Genomic DNA, 27,590 nt, shown 5'->3' with positions numbered 1-27,590 from the left:
GAACCTGAAAACCATGCCACCTAGTGTCACATGGGGTTCAGAACACCAGGCGATATGACAGTAGATACAAGTGGCAAGAGTTAATATCTATTTGTTTTAGTTGCATAGGGGAGAGCTTGTAGAAATTTATTCATGGGCATGATGTGTTAGCATTGATTGTCAAGCAGACAGATTCCACAATCACCTGGAAGATGTGCTTCCAAATGCATGTGGGAGATGATTTGGATTACATTAAACATGGAGAAGACCCATCCAGTGTGGGTAGACTATAGACATGGAGAGAGGCTCCTGAGTAGCCTGAATTCATTTGCTCCTGGTTCTTGGTTGTGGGTGTGATGTGAGCATGTACTTCAAGGTCCTGCCACCTGATTTCCCCACCACAAGGGACTATGCTTTTGAACTGTGGGTCACCATGAATCTTTTCTTCTTTAAATTCCTTTGGTCAGAGTATTTTTATCAGAGCACAGAAAAAGTTTTTAGCAGCCCAGATTTTAGATTTTTATGGCATTCACTTAAAAACAATCTCTTTTATCATTACAACTTTTTGTTGTTGTTGTCGTTCGTGGTGGTGATTGATGGTGGTGGAGTGTGTGTGTGTGTGTGTGTGTGTGTGTGTGTGTGTGTGTGTGTGAGCAAGTGTGTGTATAAATGTGGAGGTCAGTGTTTGATGTCTTCTTCAAGTATTCTACACTTAACTTTTGAGACAGGGTCTCTGTGAATATGGAGCTTGTTGAACAGGCTAGATATGTCAGCTAGCAAAACCACTGGGTCCTCTCATGTCTTCCTTTCCTGTCACTGGGATTACAGGCATATTCCATTGAGTCTTGCCTGTCTCTTTCTGGGGCTGCTGCAGTTCTGTACTCAAGTTGGAAATGCTTGTACAACTACTGAATAATTTCCCCATCTCCAACATTCACTTCCTGACATACAGATTCATGAGTTTTCATGCATGCAGATATTCGAGTAGCCACCAGTACAAATAAGATGCTAATCAAGCCCCAAGCACCAAGCCCCAAGTCCCAGGACATTCTTTCATGCTCATCATGTCACACTTGGACCCTCAATTCAATCACTGAAATCTCTAGGTAATTTCCAATTGCGTCTTACAGGGTATTAGGGAATTAGAAAAAAAAATTTAATGTGCTTTCTTTCACAAAGAATAATGACTCGAGATATACCTAAGAGATATATCAATGTTGGTTTGCTAATCACAAAACATCTTCCTAAGAAGAGCTGTTTATCCATTTACTTGCTCACAGACTTTTAAGTTATCTTTAGGTTTGGGCATACACGATGATAAAAATGTCATTGTGTGAATTTATATGTGAACAGAAATTCATTTCTTTAGCAACATTTCACATAAGAGCCACTTCAAGGTCATATAGCAATCTTTGTTTACCTTCATCAAAAACTAACATGTTTTCTAAACTCACTGTACTACTTTGCATAATTTGAACTAAAGTAAATTGAACTGCAGTTCTGAAAAGAAAAAAATATTTCTTACATAGTCTTCATGAGGTAGAAATAGTTTTTACAGCAAAAGATGAAAAGGGATATATTAAATAAATTCAGCTTTGTGAATCTTAAATCCAATTTGCTTAGTTCTATGTTTCCTGGAAGATGAATATAATATAAGATAAATATTGATGAGCATAAAGATACAATTATGTGCTGAATAACCACAACAGTAGTGGGAAAATATGTTAGGCCTAATTTGAGTTCTCTTTGCCTGCAACAAGAGATATCACTCAATGATTTCAATTGTGCCACAGACTCAGGAAGGCAGGATTCCTTCAGTGACTAGGACTCAATGGAAAAGAAGGCTAAGTCATTCTGGAAAACAAAGCAAGACCAAAAACCCATGGCCAACTGTGTCTACATATTTCAACAGGGAAGCAAGCTGACATGCTACTCCGGAAAGATGGTGATGAAAGATGTGTTTGTAAGTTCAGAAATTTTGAAGGGCAAGAGGGAAAGGGAGTTCTTGATGACCTGCCTGGTATTGCTGTACCAAACCTTCTAAGAAGCAGCACATAAGCCAAAAGATTCATTGCTGCACACATCTGAGTCTGTTTGAGCTGCCTTCTTTCACATGCATGCAAACTGTCATCTGGCAGATGCTAAATCACAAGTCTTTACATGACAATAGAGGAAAACCTTAGAGCACTTATATGAAAGACTGGGTTGTTCACTGTATTAGACAACACAGAGATCTATTTCTTCAAACAAGAACAACTCGTCAAAAATATAGAAGTTTGTGATGAAGGAATATGCAGTTAACCTACTGAATATACATCATAGAGAGCCTATGAGTTTCTGATCATGAGAAAACTCAATTAAGTGGAAATTTTTAACCAAACGAATTTAGTAACTTGCATGAATAGAGAAAATTTCATTTTTCTAAACATCTGTGTCAATAATTGTAATGTGGGGATGGACTTCATGGCTCTCAATTCTTGTTCTAGGGTAGTTATCAAAGAAAATTCATTGGCCAAACCCCAGGCAGTTTGGAGAATGATTTCTGTACCATTCTCCTTCAGTTATGCAAAGAAACTCTCTTCCAGTTCTTTGTCACTAAATTTTCCTTAAATTAAAAGAAAATGTAGATTTATTGTGAAATTCAGGTATTACTTATATTAATGGATTCTCCTGTTATAAAAATTCATCATTCCATGAAACTTAGCAACACAATTCCAACACAGAAAAAAAAAAAAGCTGATTGTGGCTGAAATTTTACACTTGTAAATACTAGTGACATTCTTGGTATATAGCTACATTGTCATTCAGTGTACACTGTTGCAATTCATTTTGAAGTTTTGTTTGGGTTTCACAAAGATGATTTATTTGAAAATATCCTTTTCATCTGAACAAGCAGCTCAATAACTCTCTAGCAAAAGTTTGTGAAATTCTAACATTTGATTGCAATAAAAAGGAAAAGGTTTCAAGCAGAGTGTATTTTTTCCTAGCATAAACTAAAAGGTCAAGGCATGCGCACTAGAGGTGTTGTGCACACTGCCATTTCCATCATCTTCAAAACACCAATGCTCCCTGTACACTAGGCAAGGATAGGTTTCTCCCCCTCTTTCAACTTGCACAATCTAATAAACCTTTTCCTTACTCTTCCTGTGTCCACTTATTTAGGCTGCAAAGTCAGCTTTTCATCTACAATTCAATTTTTCTCCCAAGTGAGATGAACTCGCAAGTTCACAGGTCATGGATAATTAGATTTAAAAGATCTCCAAAAGCCTGTTTGTTCAGAAGCATAATCAGCCCTCACCCGAGATGAAGTAAATTGTTCTTTCCTCTGAACCCATACTTCAGGCTTCCTATGCTGTGGGAGTTGGCAGTTATTTACCACAAATAGTCCTTTCCATAAAGGTGCAGCATTGCACATTTTGCCCTGAAATGTTTCAATCACTAAAATGACAAATTCTGATAGCAATTTAAAACCTTCTTTCTGATTCAAAGCCTTCACTTCAAGGTGTTCTGGTTAAACTGAAATTTCCTTTCACAAAATAACACTCTCTAACTCATCTAGTTTCGAAGACCATCATCACTCAGTTGCTCTGCTTTATTGCAGCTCTCTGGTATCAGGATTCCCTTTGACCTCTTTCTGATCTCTCAGAGACCAGACTAATGTCAAATCTGATGCACTCAAGCATATCTGGTTGGTACTCTTTACCCCATGTTGCCCCTCTCACCCAACAGGGATGATTAATGATAAAGGGCAGGAAGCCTAGGTCTCATTCATTAATTTGTATCTGCATTACCCAATGTCCCTGACAATGAACTCAGGGAAGTTACTGTAATTTTCTGTGCCTCAGTTTCTCTAAGTTAGTGCATTGAATGCTTTAAATAACATATGCTATAGAGAAAGCACTCAACATTTGGTTTTATTAGCAAAACTGTAGCATGAAACCAACACTGGTCCATAGGCCCAGAAGACGCAGTCACCATTTGGGTCAGATGGCCATCTCAACTGGCACTGGTTTTCTATCTGAACCTTGTTCTCACACATTTTGGCTTTACACATTTTCCATTTAATGCATTGCCTCACATTTTTCCTGAACACCATTTTCTTAGTCCTCTACCAATACTTAATCCTTAGGTTTCAACTCAGCAGCACTTCCCAAGAACAACCTTAATTGGACAGATCTGACACTGCATTCTGTTTCAACTATTAAGAATTATCAGCCTCTGTTACTTCTATTTTCAGAAAGCCAGAACAAGTCATTTTGCTAACATTGGAAAAATTTAGAAACAAATCACAATGAGAGTAAGTATATAAAATTTTCATAGAGGGATCACATGGAGATACATGAACATAATGAATGATTCCAGAGATTAATTCTTGTTCTTGACAATAAATGCAAAATTAGAGTCTGCCTCAGTTTTTGTTTGTTTGTTTTTATTTTTAGTAAAAGAAATCTTACTTGAATGTTGGAGACAGGTGTGGTTAGTATTTAAAGTATCTGAGAACCCTCTTAGCAAATAGCAGGTATCCTTCTCTTCCAAATGCAAAACACAGAAGGGAAAAGATCATAAGTCATCCAGGAAACATTGAGGTCATCAAGGTGTATGGAGACATGATGCAGTAGAATGGCTACGTGGGGCTGAGAAGACATAGCAAGAATAACTCAGTAACTCAGTAAGACAGGAACAGATGATTCCCAAACAGCAAAAAGCCTGATCAAACAAGGTCAAGAGCAGGTGGTTTATCCTTAGGGCCTAAAGGAATGTGAGTTCTTATTCTCCGATGGCCATGGTCTTTCTCCTTCACACTCTCTGCTCTTGGACAATCTCCTCACACAAGCACAAGGACTTTCTTGTCTGCTATCATTCTCAGGTCTGCTTTCTACATAGAGGACATTTCTTGCTTTCATAGAACAATTTGTTTTGTGAGACTCATTGTGTTTGATAGAACAACCCCTACACTATACAAGAGTGTGCCTTCTAGCATGTCATGTTATAGACAGCTAGTGAAGGAATGAGATAACTTCCTATGGAGAGATGTGAGTTAGGACAAGCATTTCAAATAGGACATATATATATGTCCTATACACGCACGCATGTGTGTGTGTGTTTGTATGTGTGTGTGTGTGTGTGTATATATATATACACACACTAAGAATTTTGACTATTATTTTGAAGAGTATGAATTACAGTTCCTCCTGAACACTGATTTTTTTGTTTGGTTTATATTTTATATACAGGTCTCTCTAGGTTGTCTTGCCTGTCCTGGAACCCACTATGTAGACCAAGCAGGCCTCCAACTCACAGACATCCTCCTCCCTTTTCCTCCTGAATGCTGGGATTAAATACTTAGTATTAAAATCATTCTTGACCTGAACAACTGACTTTTTAATAAACGTGTGTGAATTCATTACTTCAACACCAAATGTAGTGTACTTTGATGCTTGTAGATGTAAATTGTTTAAATATCAACTATATGTAGCTTAAAATTTGGAAGATATTATCAATAACAAGAATGGAAATATATTCCTAATTTTTACTAGAGTATGTTTCACTATAATGAAAAAATATGAATGATGAATTATGTTCATGAAAACTGACAGTTTAGAGGCTTTCTAGATTTATGACAAAAATATCAGAAACACCTGGATAAACTTATAACATATATTCTTCAGGCTGCCAGAAAAATACTCAGTCCTTTACTACTTATACTTAGAGGGGTTAGGGAAACAAAGAATACAACAGATATTCTTTGTTGTTCTAATAGCTTTACAGTTCACAGTAAGCCTTGGAAAATGGACTTTGTCACACAGCCAAACCAGGATTGTCTTGACTAGAGTGATTCAACTTTATAGAGCTATCACTTTCTTTAAAACAAATTCAAATGTGCTTGAATAATTAAAGAAAAAATTAACAGTGTGGTCTCCCTACAATCATTCTCACATTAAACTCTGGGTGTTGAAATCAGAATTATTTTTATGCATGATGGGCAGCTTCCCACTAACAATTTTCTAAATTGCCTAATAATTTTATGTAGCATAATTACAAGACTCCTGCTTGTGTATTTTTCCTTCTCTTTGCTTCTATCTGAATACAAATTAAGGGCAATCACTAGCAAACCTTTATGGTAGACATTTACAATGCTCTGCTGCACCAGAGCTGTGTAAATGAGCAGAACTGGGAAGCCCCAGAAATACTCCCCGACTTAACAATAGACCATGCAAGTGTAAGAGGGAAAATTTTTCAGAGTAAGCAGCTTTCTAAATAAAAATGGGTGAACACACTGGGGCATAGTGATTGCTTATGAATGGCTTTCATTTCTCAAACCCTGGTGAGAATTTCTACCATTCTAATCCATCAGTACATTCAGTCTATACCCTCAAGTCTGAACTCATTGAATGAGTGTTTCTCATGTGATGATTAATGTTAATGTCAACATGTCTCGGCTTATATTTTCTGAAGGTGTTTTAGATTAGTTAGTATTTATGATCAATGAAAGAAAAAAAAAACTGACTCAAAATAGACGTCACACCTGAACATATAGTCTACTTGAAGATTTGGGGTTTTCCAAACCTCAGGTTTCTGTAAGCCAATATCTTAACACAAGCATCCATTGTTCTCACCTTCACACACACACACACACACACACACACACACACACACACACACACACACACACACACTATGGGTCATTTCAATAGGAATGGCACCTATAGACTCTTGTGTTTCAATGCTTGGCTCATGGGGAATGGCACTATTAGGAACTGTGGCTTTCTTGGAAGAAGTATGTCAATGTAGGGATGGATTTTGAGGTCTCAAATGCTCAAATTGTGCCCAGTGTGACACAGTCTCCTTCTTCTTCCTGTGGATCAAGATGTAGAACTAGATCTAAGCTCCTTCGCCAGCATTATGTCTGCCTGCATGCTGCCATGATTATCACCATGACAATAACAGATTAAACCTCTGAAACTGTAAGTCAGCTCCAATTTAAATGTTTTCATTTATAAGAGTTGCCATAGTCATGGTATTTGTTACAGCCATAAAACTTTAACTACGACACACACAAACACACTATCTGTTCCTTTGGAGACCCCAACTGCCATAACCATATTCCTATTTTCTTCCTTTTTATGAATTTGTTCATGTCTAATTATTTTAAATAATTTTTTAAAATGAATATATTATGGGCATTGCCTTAAAGTCACCCATTTGCTATGGTAGCAAACTTTTTTCCAAAACATGTTAGCTGATAACTATTGACATTGTAATGGTCATTGTATCAGTTAATTGTTTCCTTGCTGCAACAAAATCAACAGCTGACTAAAGCACCTTAAGGAAGGAAAGGTTGATGTTGGCTGATAGTGGAGAATGTCCATCATGGTAGTCAAGGTAAGGTAACATTTTCAGGAGGTGCCTGCTCCCCTCTCCTTCACATTCAGGGAGCAAAGAACCATGGATGCTTGTGTTGGGTTCTTTTTCTCTCCCTTTTATTCAGTCCAGGCCCCATTCCATGAGATGTTACTATCCACATTTAGGCTGTGGCTTCTAATGTCAATGAACTCAATCCAGAGAATCCCTCACAGACATGTCCAAAGATTTATATCCTTGGTGATCAAATTCACAATTGATATCAACCATCATAGTCATCATCCACAAAAGCTCTAGCCATTTCATGATCTTTTGTGCCACTCAGAGATGGAATCTGGATTGATTTCCCATCTTGACTTAACTTTTATCAATTAAAACAGCTGTTTGCTAGTACATACATGGAATCTATTCTATTTCACCTCACTGTCTCTTTCGCATCATCACATCACCAATCTCACCTAAATCAGGCTTCTATTTTATAAAACTGAATGGAATTTCTAATGACTAAGTCTCTACCTTTAATTTCCTGTATTTCTATTAACCACACACCCATCCAGACAATGATCAGGACACAAGAATACACAGAGAAAGAGCTGTTTCCTTGTCTGAAAGTATCTCAAAATATGATAAATCCCTTCCTAGTAACTCAGAGCTTAGAGAGCTTACAAGACTGGGACTAGATGAATCTCAGGTTCTTGAGTTAGGATGTCAAGTCCAAAGCTTACGATGAAGATTTCCAGGGTCAGAGTGATTAAGGAGTAAAGAATCTATAGTTGGTGTGAAGTTATATAATGGTTAACCTCTTGGTTTGATATTTGAAGCCACCCAATGTCCATAAACATGTTCAATGTGATTTGAATGAGTAATTTTATATTAGTCAATGACACCAGTTAAAATTTTGTTCATGTAGTCTTAGTGCCTATTCTCTCCAGCCCAAACATCAGCCTTACTGCCCATATGTACCCACTATCTAAGGCCTCAAAATGTCAACTCTCAGTTGCTGCAGCTAAACCTATCCTTGACTTTAATGGAAGAGGGAAAGTTAGCAAGCTGCAATTGGGTTACACAAATTTGCTTTAATTATGGGCTTTAGAGTACAGTGATTTCTCCTTAAAAGGTTACTTTTATCAAAAGACTTCGTATTATCTAGCCAATAATAAGACTGTTAGGTAAAGGAAGCACTCAGTTTCTGAAGGCTTTTTGTATATAAAGTAGATTCACCATGGGGGTTGTCTTTCCACAATTTGTCTTTCATCTCATTTTTCCACTCAAGTTTTAAAAGCAGAACATTGGTGAGCACATTATCTCATTATATTCTAAATGCATATAGTGGAAATTCATTCTCTTTTTTGTTTTATTAGTGACGGTCTTGTCATGGAAAGGACTTAATAAAGGCACTGATAATGACATTCATAGTTACAAATAGCACCTGTGAACACCAAAAGAAAGCATACAGAGAAGGCTGTACATTGAATTAATCCCTTTCTGTTGAAGGCCCAGAAATAAATCCACAAAACAAATGGACAATTTGTGGTTGCTAGGAGCTGGATGAATAAGCAATTGGGATTGTCTGTTAAAAAGCACAAGAATAGTGGAGGAAGAATGGTGTGCATGTTTTGAAAGCGGTTTGACTTGAATGGACACTACATACATTATTTTTAAAACATTGATTTGTATATTTTTTCAAGAATCTATTTAGGGTGAATTGTATCTCAAAAATGGAATTCATAGATAAATTCTTCAAACATTGTTTCATCAAGTTAATAGTCTTATATGTTAGCACAATGGACTAGTATTGTGATCATTGCATGTAATTGCTGTTGCTCTAGCTATACACAAAGAATTGTAATATTACAAGATTGATTGCATCTTATAATTGATGAAATATGGTATATATATATATATTACATATATATATATGTATATATATATATATAATTTTTACTTACCACTATATACAAAAGCAACTATAGGAAATGTGAATTTCAAGGTATTTATATTAGAGATAATTGTCACATGGATTTTTTCTTCAAGACATCTAAAGTAAGTCTACTCAGTAAATAATCAGTTTTGATTTTTGGTGAGGAATTTCACACATTTTAAAATGAATGTACATGTCTAACAATCTTTTCCTAAGGAAATAGGCTACCTACCACCTCTTTGTGAACCTGTATGAACTTGACTGCTTCCAAGGATGCAGATGAAGAGTGTCCCTGGGGAACTCCCCAATCTGAAACATACATTGCCTTGCAGCTTCAGAGGTCCCTGGTTCTCCAGGAATGTTTGCTCAGGGGGAGGCCAAATGCTATATATAAGAATTCTGATTGCATTTCAAGTACAAATGAAAAGGCCACAGGGAAGTATTTTGGCTTATGGCTCAGTCTAATCCCTAGTCAAGGGCCTATCTCAGATTCCAATCCCATGAGTATTGGAGAATACGTGACCAATTCTTGCTGTGGATATTGCTCTATATAAATAAAACACTGATGGCCAGTGACCAGGCAGGAAGTAGGTTGCCAGGCAGGAAGTAGGTGGGACAAGGAGAGAGGAGAATTCTGGGAAGTGGAAGGCTGAGGAGAGACACTGCAGCCACTGCCAGGAGAAGCAGCATGTAAAGATGCCGGTAAGCCACCAGCCACGTGGCAAGGTATAGATTTATAAAAATGGGTTAATTTAAGATATAAGAACAGTTAGCAAGAAGCCTGCCACGGCCATACAGTTTATAAGTGATATAAGTGTCTGAATGATTATTTTATAAGTGGATTGTGGGACTGCGGGGCTTGGGGAACCTGGAGAGAAGCCCTCCAGCAACAAATTTTTACCTCCAATGTCTGACCATAATTATTTAGGAAAACCCCTGGGAGCTAAATGGGCCCTGCTTGAATTCACAATCCACAAATCCATAAGCAAAATAAAACATTGATTCACTCCACTGAGCTTTGTGTCAATTAGTTCTGGAGTAATAGTTACCATAGCAAGGGAACAGTGAAGAAGGCCATATTTTCTCTGATAATGACCCACGCAGACGTCCCAGGGGCCAGCACAAACCTGGAATACGTGGAACACAGTCTTTGCATAAAAAAGCTGACCACTATTTACTACAACTTTCTCCAGGTCTGATTTTATCTAGACTCCCATTTTCTATATAAAAAGTATGACTTCAGATTTTTATAATAGAGTGTTAATTTATTATTTATGAATACCTTCAGAAACATAAATAACTACAGGATCCACATTACCAATAGTTTCTTCCAATTCCTGGAGACATATATTCTACTAAACCAATTGTAAACCTTCTACTTGTTTGATACACAGTTAATGAATTGTTGCTCAGTACAAATAGAAACCACTTATTTAATTGGGAGACACTTTACAATGGACTTCATTTCTATAGTAATTGGTAGACAGTCTTATTAGCTTGATCAGAAAAAAATAACTACTTCTGGTATTAAATTATTCATATATTTAATTGAATTCTCACTATTCATTGCATAAATACCTGAACTTCTCTTCTTGCCATGCAATGTCCCCTGCTCTATGGTGCCACCTTAGCTTCATCTACTTTTACTTGCTGATACCTTATGTGGCAGTCTAAGTAACAACCTGGCATATGTTATCCAATCATAAGTTACTTAGCAATTATTAGAATTCCTGTGTGGAAAGATTCCTAGTGATATCTGCAAGCTTAAAGGTTTTCTAGTCTGAAAAGTTTCTTTAAATTCTTAGCTATAAATAGCATCTTCCTCCTTGGATATGTAACACTGCTTTTTATGTGCCTTTCTCTTGCATCACTAGCATCATAATTATATGTTAATATCTGTCCCCAAAGCATTTTTGCAATGAATGCTTAGCAAATGCCTCTTAAGACAAATAAATGAGTGGATAAGAGTATAAATAAAGTGAGAGAGGGAGGAAGGGGAGAAAGGAGGGGATGGGGAGAAGGAAGGAGAGAGCTAGAGACAGAGACAAGGGGAGGGGGAGTATCTAGAGATACCCTAGATATACAAATAACAATAAAAATAATGCCAAAAAGATTCTGACTAGATTTTGGTAAATGAAATGCTTGCAAAAATTAATTATATCCATAAAGTAGTCATAAGTGGAAATAATCCAATTTACTTTTTGGATAGATAAAAATAGTGCCTGTCTTAATATAAAACAGACCAAACTGCTAAGTCAACAAATTGCTAAGTTCATATAATTAGTGATGATTTTTAAATACTTTGCTCAAAACACTATTAGTAAGAATATCCTTAGAAATCAGACTGCAGTATTTTGCTCTGCCTTCCACAGAATGCATAACTCTGCAAATCACCTGTGTCTGTGAGGCTGCTTTCTTTTGTCTCTGAACGAGGTGGCAGCCACTTCACAGCCAGTCTCCCAGAGGACTGTACAACACATTGTGTAACAGCAGGCAGATACCTCTCAAAGACTGCCAGTCGCACTTTGAGGAGCACCCCTTTTAAGCACTTAGGGCAGGACACACCCCGTAACAGAGTAAGAAAGGGGTACAATCACAAAACACTTTGCCTTGCATGAACTTGAAATGAGACCCTGACTATGTCACTTATCTTCTTTGGACCGATCTCTCTGTTAAAGACTTTACTGTCATTTTTGATTATGTGTCTGTGTCTGTTATTATGTGTTCAGGCACCCGTCAAGACCAGAAGTTACTGGCTGTGCTGGAAGCGGAGGCACAGAAGACCATAAAGTTTGAGATGTGTTTGAGAAGTCAAACTTTGGTCAGAAAGAACAGTGTGTACTTTCAGCCACTTAGTCATTTCTCCAGCCCCATGCTGACACAATCTCAACTTCCCTGTCTTATGAGGACATATATTAATGTTATTAGAAAACAAAAAGTTAAACAGGAGATGGGCAGAATTTCCATTACTGTAACTATTTTAACTATTTTTCTCTGTATTCACTAACAGCTGTTTCAGAAAATACACAGGCACAAGCACACACAGAAACGCACATGCACACACATGTATGAACACATACATACATTTGCAGTTGCACACACACAAGCACACAACACACACACACACACACACACACACACACACACACACACACACATATATATATATATATATATATATATATATATATTCCATGAGTGATAAAATGTTTATATGTTCATCTGCTGTTAATATTCCAATAAAGCAATGTAATTGCTATGTAGAAAATTTAGGCAGGTTAATATCAAAGCTACCCAGACCCTATAAGATTTAATTTTATTTATTTCTACATGTTAAGGAATTACCTAGTTCTGGAATATGTGGACCTCAAGTTATTATGCTGTTTGAGGCCTTTCCTGGCTTTTCTATATACATGCATTATGCCAATATTATTCTTTGTATTAGGGGTGATAGCACCACACAAGTCCCATTTATATGCCATATTCCAGAGAGCTAATGATTGAACACAATTAGAAAAATGTGACACGTGTAGATATATTCAAATCAGGCCAGAAAAGATTCTCAAACCCAATTTTGTGAGTTATTTTGATAAATCACCAACTGTGTGATAATTTTCAAGGGCTTTTAATATTTCTTCTAAACAGTAAGACTGAGACCATAGTCCAAATAAGGAACGTACACAACACACACACACACACACACACACATACACACACACACATACACACACACACACACACACACACACACACACACACACACACACACAATCAGTAGTCCCCTTTAGACAGCATCTCCTTCTGCTCTGCACGTTGCTAACTTTAGTCCTATGACTAGGAACATATAAGTGATTTCTACCTCAGGACCTCTGCGCATCCCGCTCCCTCTCTATGATGTCCATCCCCATCTGTCCTTCAGCTTTACTATACCTTTCCCTTTTAACCTTTACATGTTATATTAGTGAGTTGCCTAGAAAGCCCTTCTTTGTTCACTTCTCTGAGGACCTGTCCAATATACTTTTTATCTCCATTGTCTTCAACTACAAATCCACTTTACTTTCCCATGGAGCTGTTCATCACTTAGCTCAAATCTTTACAAGAGACTACAGTTCTTTTACTAAATGTTTGTTATATATTTGTTAACTTATTTATTGAATTGATGAAGGAAAGATGTAATCCATTGACTGGTTCAAGGCAAGTCTCTATGAAGCAATTTATCTTTTGTCACACCCCATGTTCTGTGCCTCCAGGGATATCAGACACTTAATGAACTCATAGATGATGCAATAACATTGAGTGAAAATGCTATCCCCTACTACTACAATTCTGCTTGTTATGGCATATCCAATCAGAATCCACAAGGTGGTTACAGATTCCAGTGTGTATAAACAACTACTCAGAAAATCATCTTTAGCATGCATTTTTTACCTAATAAAATTCATGCCTAATATTTGACTATTTGCTTAGCTATGCATTAAACACAGTGATTAAGATAATATGGCCTGGAGTAAGACAGTGTAAGTCTTAATTTCAGCATCTCTATTTGTGTGGCTTTTACAAGTTTGTGTCTTAGTTATCTAAGTAATGAAATAAAAGTTGATTATCTGGTGAGATGGTTGGGACATCATAGGTCCTCAACATATGCTACTCTGTGGACCACTCCATCTTGCTCTGGTCTCTTCCCAGGAGATATTTGAAGTGATGAGGTATTATGATAATCACTGTGATCCACTGAACACCTAAGAATATTTTTAAACAATGAAGGCACAGTTGTAGACAGATTTTAAAAATTTGAATAAAGCATATTTTCTACTTATTCCACACTCAAGATAACCTGTGACAGGAATGGTAATACTGTCTTCCTATTTATGATACATACATTGAAGTAATACAACTCTCAGAGACTAAACATGAATTAATAGATCATCTAGGAATCAGTAGAACTTTTTTCCTAACAGCTCATCCATAATTTACATTAGTAAAACTCAAGTCACAACATGCTATTGATAATTCAAAGTTTCTTATGCCTTAGTTAAAATCCCTAATTCTAAAACATATACTATAGAATATGTTGGTTTGGACATCTCCTTTTGACAAAGGAGATGACTAAAGCCTTGAGAGTAATCAAAGTCTACCCAAACTGATATTGTCAACAAGAAATAGAAATGAGCCTTGAATAATCTGGGGTTTTGAAGGGTAGTCCACAGCCTTTTCTGCCATCACCCCTTTATTCCTTTGTAAGCCAAACAAGCATCTTACAAAGAATTCTTCCACTACTTTGATCTTCTCTATCTTGGAAATAGCCCCATGGTCAAGAGCCATATGAAATACAGACTGCTGTATTTCTTTCTGAACTATTATTTTACAGATCAAAAGCCCGTGTTTTTAATTATGGGTTGAAATAGATGTCACTGGGGAAAATGCTTAAATTTCATGATTTCAAAGTGATTTTGAAATATGCATGCCCTTTTCAAGCTGAGCAGAAAGAGTGACAGATAATCTATAAATTAAAGTAGAATCTTGTTAATTCTAATGAGAATCTGGAAAAGCTGTTGCCAATTAATGAAACTTGCAAATAATTAATTGACATGGAATTTTGGCTAAAGGGTAGTTTGAAGGTTGTGTGTGTATGTGTGGGGCGGGGGGGGGGGAGTTTGCAACTGAAGACAAGATGCTGTTGAAAACCTGGAGTCTAATCCAAAACATATTGTCAAAGGCTGTGCAAGGTTTGAGTGATAGGTGCTCAAAGGGAGAGAATTCTCACAGAACAAATAGGGTCAATACATCATCATCAAGACAGTAACATGTTGAAGTCCCTAGAAACTGCTCTGAACTTATTGCCTAATATGGATGCCTCTATTGTCTTCATACATTCAAGCACAAAAAATGAGTTATTGGTATTTTTCAGTGGTAACATATATTCTTGACCTTCACCTAGAAAAATTAGTTCTGCCAAATATCACATAGATTTATTTAAGTTATAGCACTAGCAAGGGACAAGAGTCACTTTGAGTCAGTTATTTTTTAATAGTTAAAAACCCAATTATTGAGAAAAAATCCAACTGTCATTACTGTCAACATTCAAAGGGAAAATGAGAGAAAAATAGGAGAGAAATAGCATGGGACAAAAACAAACACATATGGTGATCAATTGTGTGTCTGTCTGTTTCTCTCTCTCTCTCTCTGTCTCTCTCTGTCTCTCTGTCTCTCTCTGTCTCTCTCTCTTTCTCTCTCTCTCTCTCTCTCTCTCTCTCTCTCTCTCTCTCTCTCTCTCTCTCTGTGTGTGTGTGTACATTTGTGTGCAAGTTCACATATGCATCAGGCCAAAGTGCAACATCTGGGTGGCATGATGATTCAGGAAACATCCATCCTTTCCTTGGTTCAATTTTTTTTTGATACATGATCTCTTGCTGGCCAAGTAGATTTGGCTAGTTGGCTAGCATACTCCAGAGATCCATCTCTCTTGCTTCACTCAGAACTGAGATGACAAGCCCACAGGACCACACAAGCTTTTGTTTTACAAGTTATCTGAGATACAAATATCTCAGGTCCTCATGCTTGTGTGGACCTGTTACTAAGCTATTTTGACAGCCCTGGTGATCAATTTTCGATGGAATGGTTTCTTCATTGTCACTAGGAGCAAGGACACACATTCTCACAAACATGTACACACAGACATAATTGAACTTTATCATGAATAATTAAAAGTTTTATTTATTTCCTTGTTAATTAAGTAGAAGAGGATATGGACATTGAACTTTCAAGTTAGGGAGGTTGAATGAAGTTCTTATTTGAAAATTTATTCATTAGATGTCTGTCCATTGAAAGTAGCAGAGAGAAATGAATTCAAGAAATTGTCACAAACTAAATATGACTTAAAGATCAAGATATAAGATCTGATCTGTTCATCAACACTAAGTTGTCTTGAAGTCTGCAGGGCCAGCTTGAGCAACAGCTGAAAACAAAACAAAGTACATGATCAGCTGGGCAAGCAGTTAAGTAAATCCTGTATCATGAAGAGTTCTCTAGAAGAGCAAAACATATAGTATGTGTTTTATTCTAGAAGAGAGTTTAATGGACTAGATTACACTACTAGAAGTCAGATACTTCCACAATGGCCATGAGTATGCTAGAGAATCGAGAACCTTGTGGATGCTCAGTCTAAGTTGAATGCATCACAACAAAGGGTAACAATGACATAGTCCAATATGAGGTTGAAGACCTGGAAGCTCCCTGGGAAGCTGTTACTGTTGTGAGTTCTTTTAGAAACTTTGACGAAGCTGGAGACTAATGTCCAAGTGTGATGGCAGCAATAGCATACACATTCACTGGGGAAAAATGGAGCTTGCACATACTGGCACGCCTTCTCTTTCTCCTTTAATCCATTCAGTCTCCCAGTATTTTGGATGACACTTCCAAGATACAGATTGGATCTTAACCTGTCAGTTGGTCCCACACATGCCAACCCTCTCTAAAACACTTTCAAATGTACACAGAACTAACTGTGCTTTACTCTAAACTATATTTCAATCTAGTCAAGATGACAACCATGATTAGCAATAAGGAATTTATCCTTTGTCAATGTCAGGTCCAAACACATCTCTTTATCTCCAAATAAAGGCAATAAAAAGTCAGAATCCCACCAAACATGGTCAACTCAGTAAATTTTATGTAATAAACAAATAGGAGATGGGAGAAAACAGGGATGTTTAGTGTATATATATATATATATATATATATATATATATATATATATGTATGTATGTATGTATAAAGATATTCTTGATGAATATAGCAATTATAATTCCTATTCTTACCACTTATCACATAGTCATAGCTGGTTACAGGTACTATACTTTGAACAGGAAATGCCATATTCAACAGAGCTTAATGTTGAAAATTGGTCCCCTTTGGATGGTATCATTTTTGAAGAAGGTAAAAAAAATCATGAGCTGAGACCTGATAAGAAGAAAGAGGTCACTAGGGGGGATGCCTGTGAAGATTACTCTTGGTGCATGCTCCTTCAGCTCTCTCTAGTTCCTGTCCATCAGGAGCTGAGTATGCTCTGCACATTCCCCCACTGCCGTGATGTGCTGCCCCACCTGTGGACAAGAACTTCTGAAACTTTGAGCCAAAGTAAAACTTTCCTCCTTTAAGTGGCTTTTATGAGGTACTTATCACACAGTGACTAAAGATGGACTGACATCAAAGCCATCCAAAATTCACCTTCTCGTAATGATTAAATAATCATGTGATGAGTAGAACTGTATTGTCACTGTTCCAAAAGTTCCAATCAACTCAAGACTGAGCACTGACTTAAAAGAAACATTTTTGGATTTGTAGAATGATAAAAACAACTATCTATTTTTATGACTAGCCTTAATGGATTGTATGTCTTCAGTACTTCTTTTAAGGTAGGCAGTATACTTGTCAATACCTAATTAGAAGTGGATTTTAAGTAAAATCAGAATATTCCAAATGCTATCTCACTCAAAATATTTCTTTAAAATGTCAACAAAAATATGCATCAACACTATCTCATGATAAGTATTCATCCTAGAAATCTAATTTTATTATAATAGTTGTTTAATTTTGTTGCTTATGGATTTGTTTTAAATAAAGCCAATAAATAGATAGAGCCTCAAGTGAATAATTTCCAGGGTCTCTTATACTCAATTTCTATGACTTGAAATGGTGTCACATAAATGCTTTTTCAAACTTGATTCAAAATAAAGGCTACTTCCAAAATCAGGCTGAATTACCCAAAGGCACAAATCAAAGGTAACTTTACTGAAGGAAAGCAGAGATAAGAACCTCAAGCAATTCAAATAAATTCTTTTGTGGGCTGCAGGTATTCTAAAATCAAAGGCTCCAGGGTACCTATTATTAGACTTTCTATAAATAAGACAAGGAACACTGTGGAAGGAGATCAATGAGCTACTGAAAACAGCCTACATACAGGTGATGTTCATGGAAGAACAAGGTGTGAAGGTACTCTGTGATCTATGAAAGCTGAAGTGTTGGACCACAAAGTAGCAGGTGCCTGCGATGATGCCATTCCAGGCTACCCAGAAGTTATTCAGATACAGTCCACTTCATCTATTTATATTGCACATCTAAATACTTTCTATTGTAGGTACAGGCATGTGAAATTTTCTCCTTCCTTCTAGGTCTAGCTTACGTATCACCTCCTTCTAGTAAACATCCAGATTTCCCCAAGAAAAGTTACCTGCTTGTTCATGTTTTGCTCGCCATTTGTCTCTTAGTGGCAGAGACGACAGCAGACCTCTCAACCATTGGCTGAGAGGCTTGTTTGTACACATCTCATTTCCCCAGAATAGGTGACCCACTAAAAGCAAGAAAGAACTAGCCCAGAGTGAAGAGGTACTTTTTTTAAATTATTAAAATATGATTTTAATGAAGAAGAAATTTAATTTCTATAACTAAGATGTAAATGTTAAATAGATGCGAATGATAAAACTAGAAAAATTAACATATTAATTAACATTATAGAATATCAGAGGCACTCCCTGATTCATTTATTTTTATATCAGAATTTCAGAATCTGATAGACCAATATCTGCGTGGTAGAGGGGTTTAATACTCTGGAGGTTTTTTTTTTATTGACCTTAATTATTTACATTCCATTTTGTTTTTTTCTTATCTTTTTAAAATTTTTATATATGTTTTCCTATTTAAAATATTTTTTAATTTAAATGTATTTTGGTCATATCTTCCTCTCACCCAAATCTTTTCAGATCCTTTCCCTACCCATCCAACTTTAAGTTCTTTCTCAAAGACCAAACCAAAATCCAATATAAAAACAAACCCTCCAAAACCAAGAAAACAAAACCACACCCAAAAAGAAATAAAGCAAAACAAACAAACAAAATATCAGACTTTAGCTAAGTAAAAGTGCGTACACACACACACACACACACACACACACACACACACACACACACAGGAGGAAGTCAGGCGGTGGTGGAGCACGCCTTTAATCCCAGCACTTGGGAGGCAGAGGCAGGCGGATCTCTGTGAGTTCAAGGCCATCCTGGGCTACCACGTGATTTCCAGGAAAGGCACAAAGCTCCACAGAGAAACCCTGTCTCTAAAAACCAAAAAAAAGGGAGGGTGGGGATCCCTTATGTTGGTCAACTACTCCTGAACATAAGGCCTGCCTTGGAGTAGTTGATAAACCCAGTGTCACTCTATTTCCCTCTCCAGTAGGTATAAGGGACAGTTCAGTTGTTTTGCTTTATCCTATTGGCTAGATTTTTCATTGATTCATTCATTTATTAAATACAAGAAAATAAAACATGAAATAAAGCAAAACCTATCCCATAAAAGATAAACAAGGCAAACCAACAAATTGAAATGAACCCAAAAGAAGGCAGAAGAATCAGAGATTGATTTTATTCACACATTCAGGAATCCCACAAAAACACTAACTGGGAGCCATAATATATGCACAGAGGACCTGGTGCAGACCTGTGCTGTGCATGCTGCTACAGTCTCTGAATTCATATGAGCTTTGCACATGCTGATGTAGAGGGTCTTAATTTCTTGGTGTCCTCCTTCCCCTCTGGCTTTTATACTCTTTTTGTCTCCTTTTTTATAGGGTTCCCTCTACTCTGAGGGGAGGGATTTGATGGAGACATCCCATTTAGGGCTGAGTGTTCCAAGGTCTCTCATTATATAATGTCTGGCTGTGGGTTTCCATATTTGTGTACACCCCACTGCAGGAGGAAGCTTCTCTGATGCTACACTTTTGAGGGGAATGATTTTATAAGGTGTCTCTGGTGGCAGTTCTGATCTCCATGGCCCATCTCAATCCTCCTTTCTTTAGCTGGAAGAAACTGACATACAGAGAGGCTAAACTGCCAGTCACATAACAGAACATTTCATGGGTGCCTCTGCTGTCACCTCCTTGGGCTTCCCGGTTTTGCAATCTATCCCTCAGACTTGAATGCTATCCCTGCAAGTATTGTTTATTGGGGTTCCTGGCCAGCACTGGTAGACTTCTTTAAAGTCACTGAGAAGGGGCTGTCACATGTAGCTAAGAAGATAGGGACCTCATCAAAGGGACTTTTCCCTTGTTATTGCTTCTATTTATATGTCAATGAGGAAGTTTGTCAAAAATCTGTTTCCAGAATTCTTTCAGATGGAGCACAAAATATAGAGCGTAGCCTAGAAGTCTTCACATGGACGTTAATCTCTGAACTAAAGATATTAGTGGACAGATGGCCATTTATTAAGTACTCTCTTCATACCTGGTAAAGAGGTGTGACCTCTTCAAGGTGCTTCTCATGACATCTAAGGAAGGGGGGATTATAAGGTACACTTCAGAACAAGTACCTATTTGATCTTTTCTGTTTTGGTGTTCTGTCTCATGGGCTTGATCAACTTATTGACCTCCTCAGACCTCGCTGTTTTAAGTGTGGTCCTGGGACCAGCAGCACTTGTGTTCCCTGTAGCCTGTCAGAGATGAAGAACACAACTTTTGGGCTTTGGCTCTCTCCTTCCATCATGTGAGTATGACTCTCACACTCAGCTTGCGATGTATGAGGACAAGCACCATTACATACTGAAAAATCTCACTGGTCCAGGATCCTTCCTTCTCTTTAAGAAGAATAACAATCAGGCTGAACACAGATGAAATTATGAGGGGGTCCCTCAGAAACCTTCTCTTTCTTCATCTATAAAGCTCATATGATAGCAGCTAACTCACAGAAGTGATAGGAGGATCAAGTTTATAACAAGTGCTTACTTAACTCAATTTCTGACGTGGTGTGTCTGACAAGTGATAGGTCCTCTGATGTTTATCTTGGGTTCTGAGGATGCATGCCCACACATGTTATTTCTGTTGCCCATTATTTCTAAATTGCCTCTATCAACTTGGGACAATTATATAAGATATCTTTGCTTTATTTTCTTTTACAAAGGATTCAATCACTTAAAATTTGCAAACTACCAAACACATATTTATTTAACTTCTCACACCAGTTTGTCTTCAGAGCCACCAACATGAGTCCCTTTAAACAGCCTTGGTATCTTTTAGAACAAAGCATTTGACGAAACAGCATGGAGACCCAGTGAGCATTTTAGATTGATGGCAAACTATTCCTGTAAGAAGATACATACATCTCCACATGCCAAACTAAACAGAGAAAAATCTGGATAAAACTTTTATGCAAGTAACTAGTAATATATTATTGATGCTACTATGGCTTGTATGCATCCTCCAGCCTAATTATTTCCTGTGATAACTCCCAAGAGAACAGCATTAGCAGGTGTTTTTCATGGCCAGGATTAGGTCATGTGATGGGAAGCCAATAGTGGATTTCTGTCTTTCTGTCATGTAAGATAATAACCAGAAGGTGTTGGTCACCAACCCAGAAGGCCTTTTTCCCAGAGTTCAATCATGCTAGACCCCCAGTCTGACACTCTGATGATGACTCATAAGCAATCCAGTTGATAGTATTCTCTCATGGAAGCCAAAAGTGACTCTGACACGTGGCTGCTTGTAATCAAAGCATGAGAAATATGCAAAATTATTTATTGATTTTCAAAGCAACTAAGTTTTTCTATAATGACTTACGAGAAGCATTTTGTACTATACTTGTCAATATTTCCAGATGCTGTGGGTTTAAGGCTATGCAAGTCCCTATGTTTGATATGACCAAAAGAGGAGAGTAAAAAAAAAGAAGAAATACAGATTATCCTATTGTTCAACACAATCATGATTCTCTAGATCATTTGCTCATTTTTATTCATTCATTCACCTTTTTTGCATTCATTCTTTCACTATGGTGTTGGGGATTGGAAACAGGACATTTCCAAGTTAAGTAAGTCCTCTACCATTGAAATAAATCTCAGTCCTGAACCTTTCTAAAAAATTGCCTCTTAGGTAAATATATTTTGTCGGTTAAACATATATGATAATGATATTGATTTTGTTTTAACTGAAAAGAGAAACATGTACTAATTTAAAAACTATCCTGAGAATAAACTAGATTCACAAACAAACAGCAATGTCACCATTAACCACCACTTGTCACATTCTCAGAAACTGTAATAGGTGTTGTCTGAGAAAATTTCACTGGCAGCCTTGCATCAAACCATTCAGAAATGTTCAACCCACTTGGCTTTTCCCATTCACTTCATGTTCAGGAACAGATGACACACAGGTAGCAGAAGGAACACTTGCGCAGAATCAAAGAATCTAGTTGCCTTGTTTCAGGGTGACACCTAGGAGTCACCAGTGGCCAGAGTGACTTACTGATGTGCCCTCTGAACTGGTTCCTCCATGTTATTTATCATATTAATTCTCAATCCCTTTGTAGGAGAAATGCAGATTATTGGGCCTTTAAAAAATAGTGTTTTGTGCCTTCTTGTACTGTAGTAAGCCATTTAAAATGTTGGTTTAGTTATTTATTATGCCTAATTTTGCGTGGGGGGGGGAAATTAATCTCTAACTGAATCCACAATTGTATGGAAAGGAAGCCATCGTCATATTCTGCCCTACCATCAAAGAAACATCATCAGGATCATCTACTGAAATTAGCTTAGCTCCCTTGTAATTCCTTTGTGAATTTGGAAGAGATTATGTCCATCCAATAAAAGCTATTAGTGGTGCCCTGGCCTTTGTTTCATTTCTGGCCTTCCCAAAGCCATTTTCCTTTTCCTGCTCTCTGCAGGCTTTCCTGCTGGAAATTTTGACTTTTGATTCTCTTTGATTTTCCTCTCTAGCTCAGCTCTTTCTCAAGACTGTCATGGCAGAGCCTGGTTCTTCCCCAGGGTTGCTGTGGCAAGGTCTGGTTTTATCTTTTTATCTTTTTTTTTTTTTTTTTTTTTTTTTTTTTTTTTTCCGAGACAGGGTTTCTCTGTGTAGTTTTGGTGCCTGTCCTGGATCTTGTCCTGTAGACCAGGCTGGCCTTGAACTCACAGAGAACCACGTGACTCTGCCTCTCTGAGTCCTGGGATTAAAGGCTTCTGCCACCACTGCCTGGCTGGTTTTATCTTTTCTCTCTTCATTTTTGTTTGGTGTGTTTTTTTCTTTTCTTTTCTTTCTCCTTTTTTTTTTTTTTTTTTTTTTTTTTTTTTAATTTGGGGGCAGTTTCTAAGACCCAATGGACCATGCAAACAACTTTGTAAATCTTACCCAAACCTTGGTTACCTATTTCCTACCCGCACTCTCTGCCTGATGCTTCTTATGTAGGTAGCAATGGCCTAGATGGGGATTTCAGAGAGTCCTAGTCTGGTGAATAACAGGGCAGAATGGAGCCCAAGCAAGTGCTCAGAGTCCTAATGCTCTCCTGGGGTGAACTGGATAGCTCTTCTAACCCCAGCCCCAGGTGGCCTTCCTAGCTCTGTTGTACTCTTCACTGAGGAGGCACCTGGTATCTTCCACATATTCTCTGGGGTAAGCTGGCTCTTCCTCAATGCCTAATAATTAGCTTGGAGGAGACCTCAGTTACTCAATTTCTTTGTGAAGGGAGATGTTATCTATCTTTAAAAGAAAAATATTGGCTTAGCAGCTGAACCACATATTTCCTCAGAGAGTATGCTATTTTGCCCTTTTGCATTACAAAGTGTCCTTATAAAAATAAGGTACCAATTCATTTTTGACAGGCATTTAAAACCCTGGCATTTAGAAACTGGCTAGAGGCTTCTGCATTGACTGTGGATAATAAATGTCTGGAAGATATTGAATAGGATAAACAGAAACTGTCCTGAGTGAATATTTTTATGACAATACATACTTGGGTCATTTCTTTCTAATCTATTCTCTGTCTTAAGTTTTATTTCAACAAAGCAAATTTTGGGGTATGTGGTCATTATGCAACACAAATAATGTTTCTTTCCATTAAAAGGGATGTTTGCTTTTAAATGAATAATTTTTGTATTATAAATGGTGATTCAACTTTCAGAGCCAGGCGGATCTCTGTGAGTTCGAGGCCAGCCTGGTCTACAAAGCGAGTTCCAGGACAGGCGCAAAGCTACACAGAGAAACCCTGTCTCAAAAAACCAAAAAACAAAACAAAACAACAACAACAAAAAAAAAAAAACAAAGAATATAAATTTTTATGCACATAGTTTAAGCTTTCTCTCTTCACCCTGTACAAGGTATTGCAGGCCTGATAAAATAGCACAAAAGCTTCAGTCTAGAGAAGCAATAGCTTTGGAACTCTAGGAGTTTGCAACCAGAGAGAATAAACTGTAAAGAGAGTGACAGCATGCAGGCAGGCCATCTTCTCCCAGGATGACTTAGAAGGAATACCTTTGGACACTGGGAGGAGGATGACACATGGCAAGAAGGCATAGGTGTGGTATATCAGGCATGGCTCTGTCCTGAGGAGTCAGACAAGAATGAGGGGAGGGTTCCAGCCTGGGACTAGCGGTCAAGGGCTGTACGAGCTAAGGTGTTAATAAAGACTTTAAGTCACTGTGTCCAGCATTTAGAATGCAACCCTGTCACATCAATAGGAACAAAAAGCTTTAGGAATTTAAGATTTAAGAGTATAATCCCCACAATATACATATGTAAAGAGTACACACACATAAATACACATACAACCATAAACACATATGCACAAATATACACATACACACTTAAATACACAAAAACACACATGCACCATAAATAAGTCTGCTTTGTATGGTCTCACTGTATATAAATTTCTGTTATACAGTTCAGTTAAACAACATGTATTTATGAATAATAGCCTTCAATTTTCAGTTGCTTCAGTAGATTTAATATAAATAATTACAAAAACAACAGATTAGGCTGGTAACCAGGCACAATTAGGATGTGATACCATTCTTGGGGCAGAAAACATTCTACTCACTACTTTGGAATCCAGTGATGGAGTCTGTTTTAGAGGTGTCTTAATCAGTGTTCTATTGCTATGAAAAGACACCATGACCACAGCAACTCTTACAAAGGAAAGCATTTAATTGGGACTGGCTTACAGTTTCAGAGGTTTAATCAATTGTCATCATGGAGTGCAGCATGGTGGCACATAGGCAGATATGCTGCTGGAGAAGTATCTAAGAGTTCTTCATCCTGATCCTCAGGAAGCAGGAAGAGAGAAAGTCACTGGCCCTGCCTTGGGCTTTGGAAAACTCAAAGCCCATCCTCAGTGACATGCTTCCTTCAACAAGGCCACATCTATTCTAACAAAGCTACACCCTTACTCCAGATGAGTGACCACACACATGCAGTTCAGGAGTTAAGCAAAAGGTCTTGCATTTTACATCATCAGTGTGTGCTGGAGACTATGTACATGCCTTAAAAAGCCAGACGCAGACCCCATTCCCTCCCTACTCTGCTCTGTTCCCCTTTCTCCTCCCCCACCATCTTCCTCTCTTTCCAGGCCTGGTTCTCCTCTCTCCTTTTCCCCCTTTCCTTCCTAATAAAGTTCTGAAAACTAACACTGGTTTCTGTTGTGACTGTGACCTTTCTGCAGCCATCAGCTCCGAGTGCCGATTATCATCCTTTAAACACCTCCTAACCCCTCCCAAGTGGTTCCACTCCCTGAAGACTGGGCATTCAAATATAGGAACCTACAGGAGACCTTTTTGTTCAAACCACCACAGGAAGTTATCCATATACTCGGCACAAACTGCTGGAATTTCACCTTTATCCCTTCTGAGTGAAACAGAAGTGAGGATTAAGCACTAAGGTTTTATGGTATCTAGGCTTAACTCTATTAAGATAAATTATGGATAATAGTATCTTATCTACATCCATTTATATACCTGTTTATTTAACCACCCATCAATGCATACATTCCATTAATCTATCTATCTATCCATATATATACATGCACACATACATATTGCATACATATATACATACATACATACATATACATACATGCATGCATGCATGCATGCACATGCACATGACTTTACACGGTACTATAGTCTTTGTAAAGTACTGAATGCAAATCAAAACTGTACAAAGGTTTCTTAATAATGAACAGGAGAAATCAACACCACCTCACTACTTTCAAAAGATTTTAATAAAACATTAAAAATGTTCTCATTGTTATACAGAGAACAACAAAAAATAATGCTAATGTTTGTTACTGCATATAATGTAAATTTTAGAAGGATTTAAATATAACTATTTTCTCATTAAAATCATATGAGAGTACTTTGGACAAGATTGCCTTCTCTCAGTCATATGATCTATAATACAGAGCTGTGATTTTCCTGTAAAGTGTCAAATGTTCATAAACTTTTTTCAAGTTTGGATTAGTTTTTCAATAACATCTTATCCTCTGAGTTTTCCATGGGATGAGAGAAGGAGATCACACCTGTGCAGATGTTTTTCTGGCATTTTTCTCTGGAACATTTTCATCACAACTGTGTCCCATACCTCTGTCAATATCGCTTCTGACAGCACACTGAGGTTTGTAAAAAGCAGAAGCTTCAATATACTGCCATCAGGTACTGCCTCATAATTTGGTTTACATTCAATTCAAAATTCAAATCCAACTTTATTACTCTGTGTATCTGTTGATCCCCCCACTCGGTACAGACCAATTCTAGATCTCTGTTATCCATCTTTAAAAATCGGTTTGTTCCTGAAAGAAAAGGCAATATTGCTACACATGTTGCTATCGTTTCTTGAACAGGAGTTGAGAACAATCACTGAGCACAATCACAGAGAATAATCAGGCTGATTTGTGTCATTATGAACATTCATATAATTTTGACATACATGCAAATGTATATTTTCTTTGTGCACCTTTGCTGGTAAATGCAGAATATTATTCCAATAATACTAAATTGTTAAGGTCAATGTCTCAGTGACCTACAACATATTTTAGCTGGTACTGTACAAATGTACATATCATTTTGGGGTCTCAGTGTGCTAAAATAACACCACATTGGAATGCATCATCCTCATCATTGAGATAGAAGCTGAGAAAGAAATACAAATCTTGCAAATGGAAACCACCTCAAATCTCTACTTAGAATGAACCACACTTCCCATCAATAAAACATGTTACATGTCTGAGCTCCAATCCAAAGGTGTCTCAACTTCAGTGTCCCATGCCCCATGAAAGCATAGTAAAGTCATGCTTGTGTCTATAACACAGAAGAAGGAAGGATACAGGGGAAAAAGTCATTCAACCCAAGACTAACTTCTATTGTTACGTAACTTCAGCAAGATCCAAATTATGATGAATATAACTCCCGCCCTCATCCTCAGTTGATGGCAATCTCCTCCTTACTGGTGATAATCAAAATAAGCCAGAAATATTAACTACCACACAAAGACCAGTCGTTTTATAATAAATGGTGGGCCCCT

The 27,590-nt window shown here is 37.4% G+C and overlaps 1 protein-coding gene across 9 annotated transcripts in view; it reads right to left on the bottom strand.

The window, feature by feature from the left end:
- The window catches only part of Nrg3 (neuregulin 3), a 1,038,176-nt gene that overhangs the window by 510,756 nt on the left and 499,830 nt on the right, over positions 1-27,590 (bottom strand). The window lies entirely within an intron of this gene.

The sequence above is a fragment of the Peromyscus leucopus genome, chromosome 9 (assembly GCF_004664715.2).
Source record: "Peromyscus leucopus breed LL Stock chromosome 9, UCI_PerLeu_2.1, whole genome shotgun sequence".
Taxonomy (NCBI): Eukaryota; Metazoa; Chordata; class Mammalia; order Rodentia; family Cricetidae; genus Peromyscus; species Peromyscus leucopus.
This window is presented reverse-complemented; position numbering and strand designations above follow the sequence as displayed.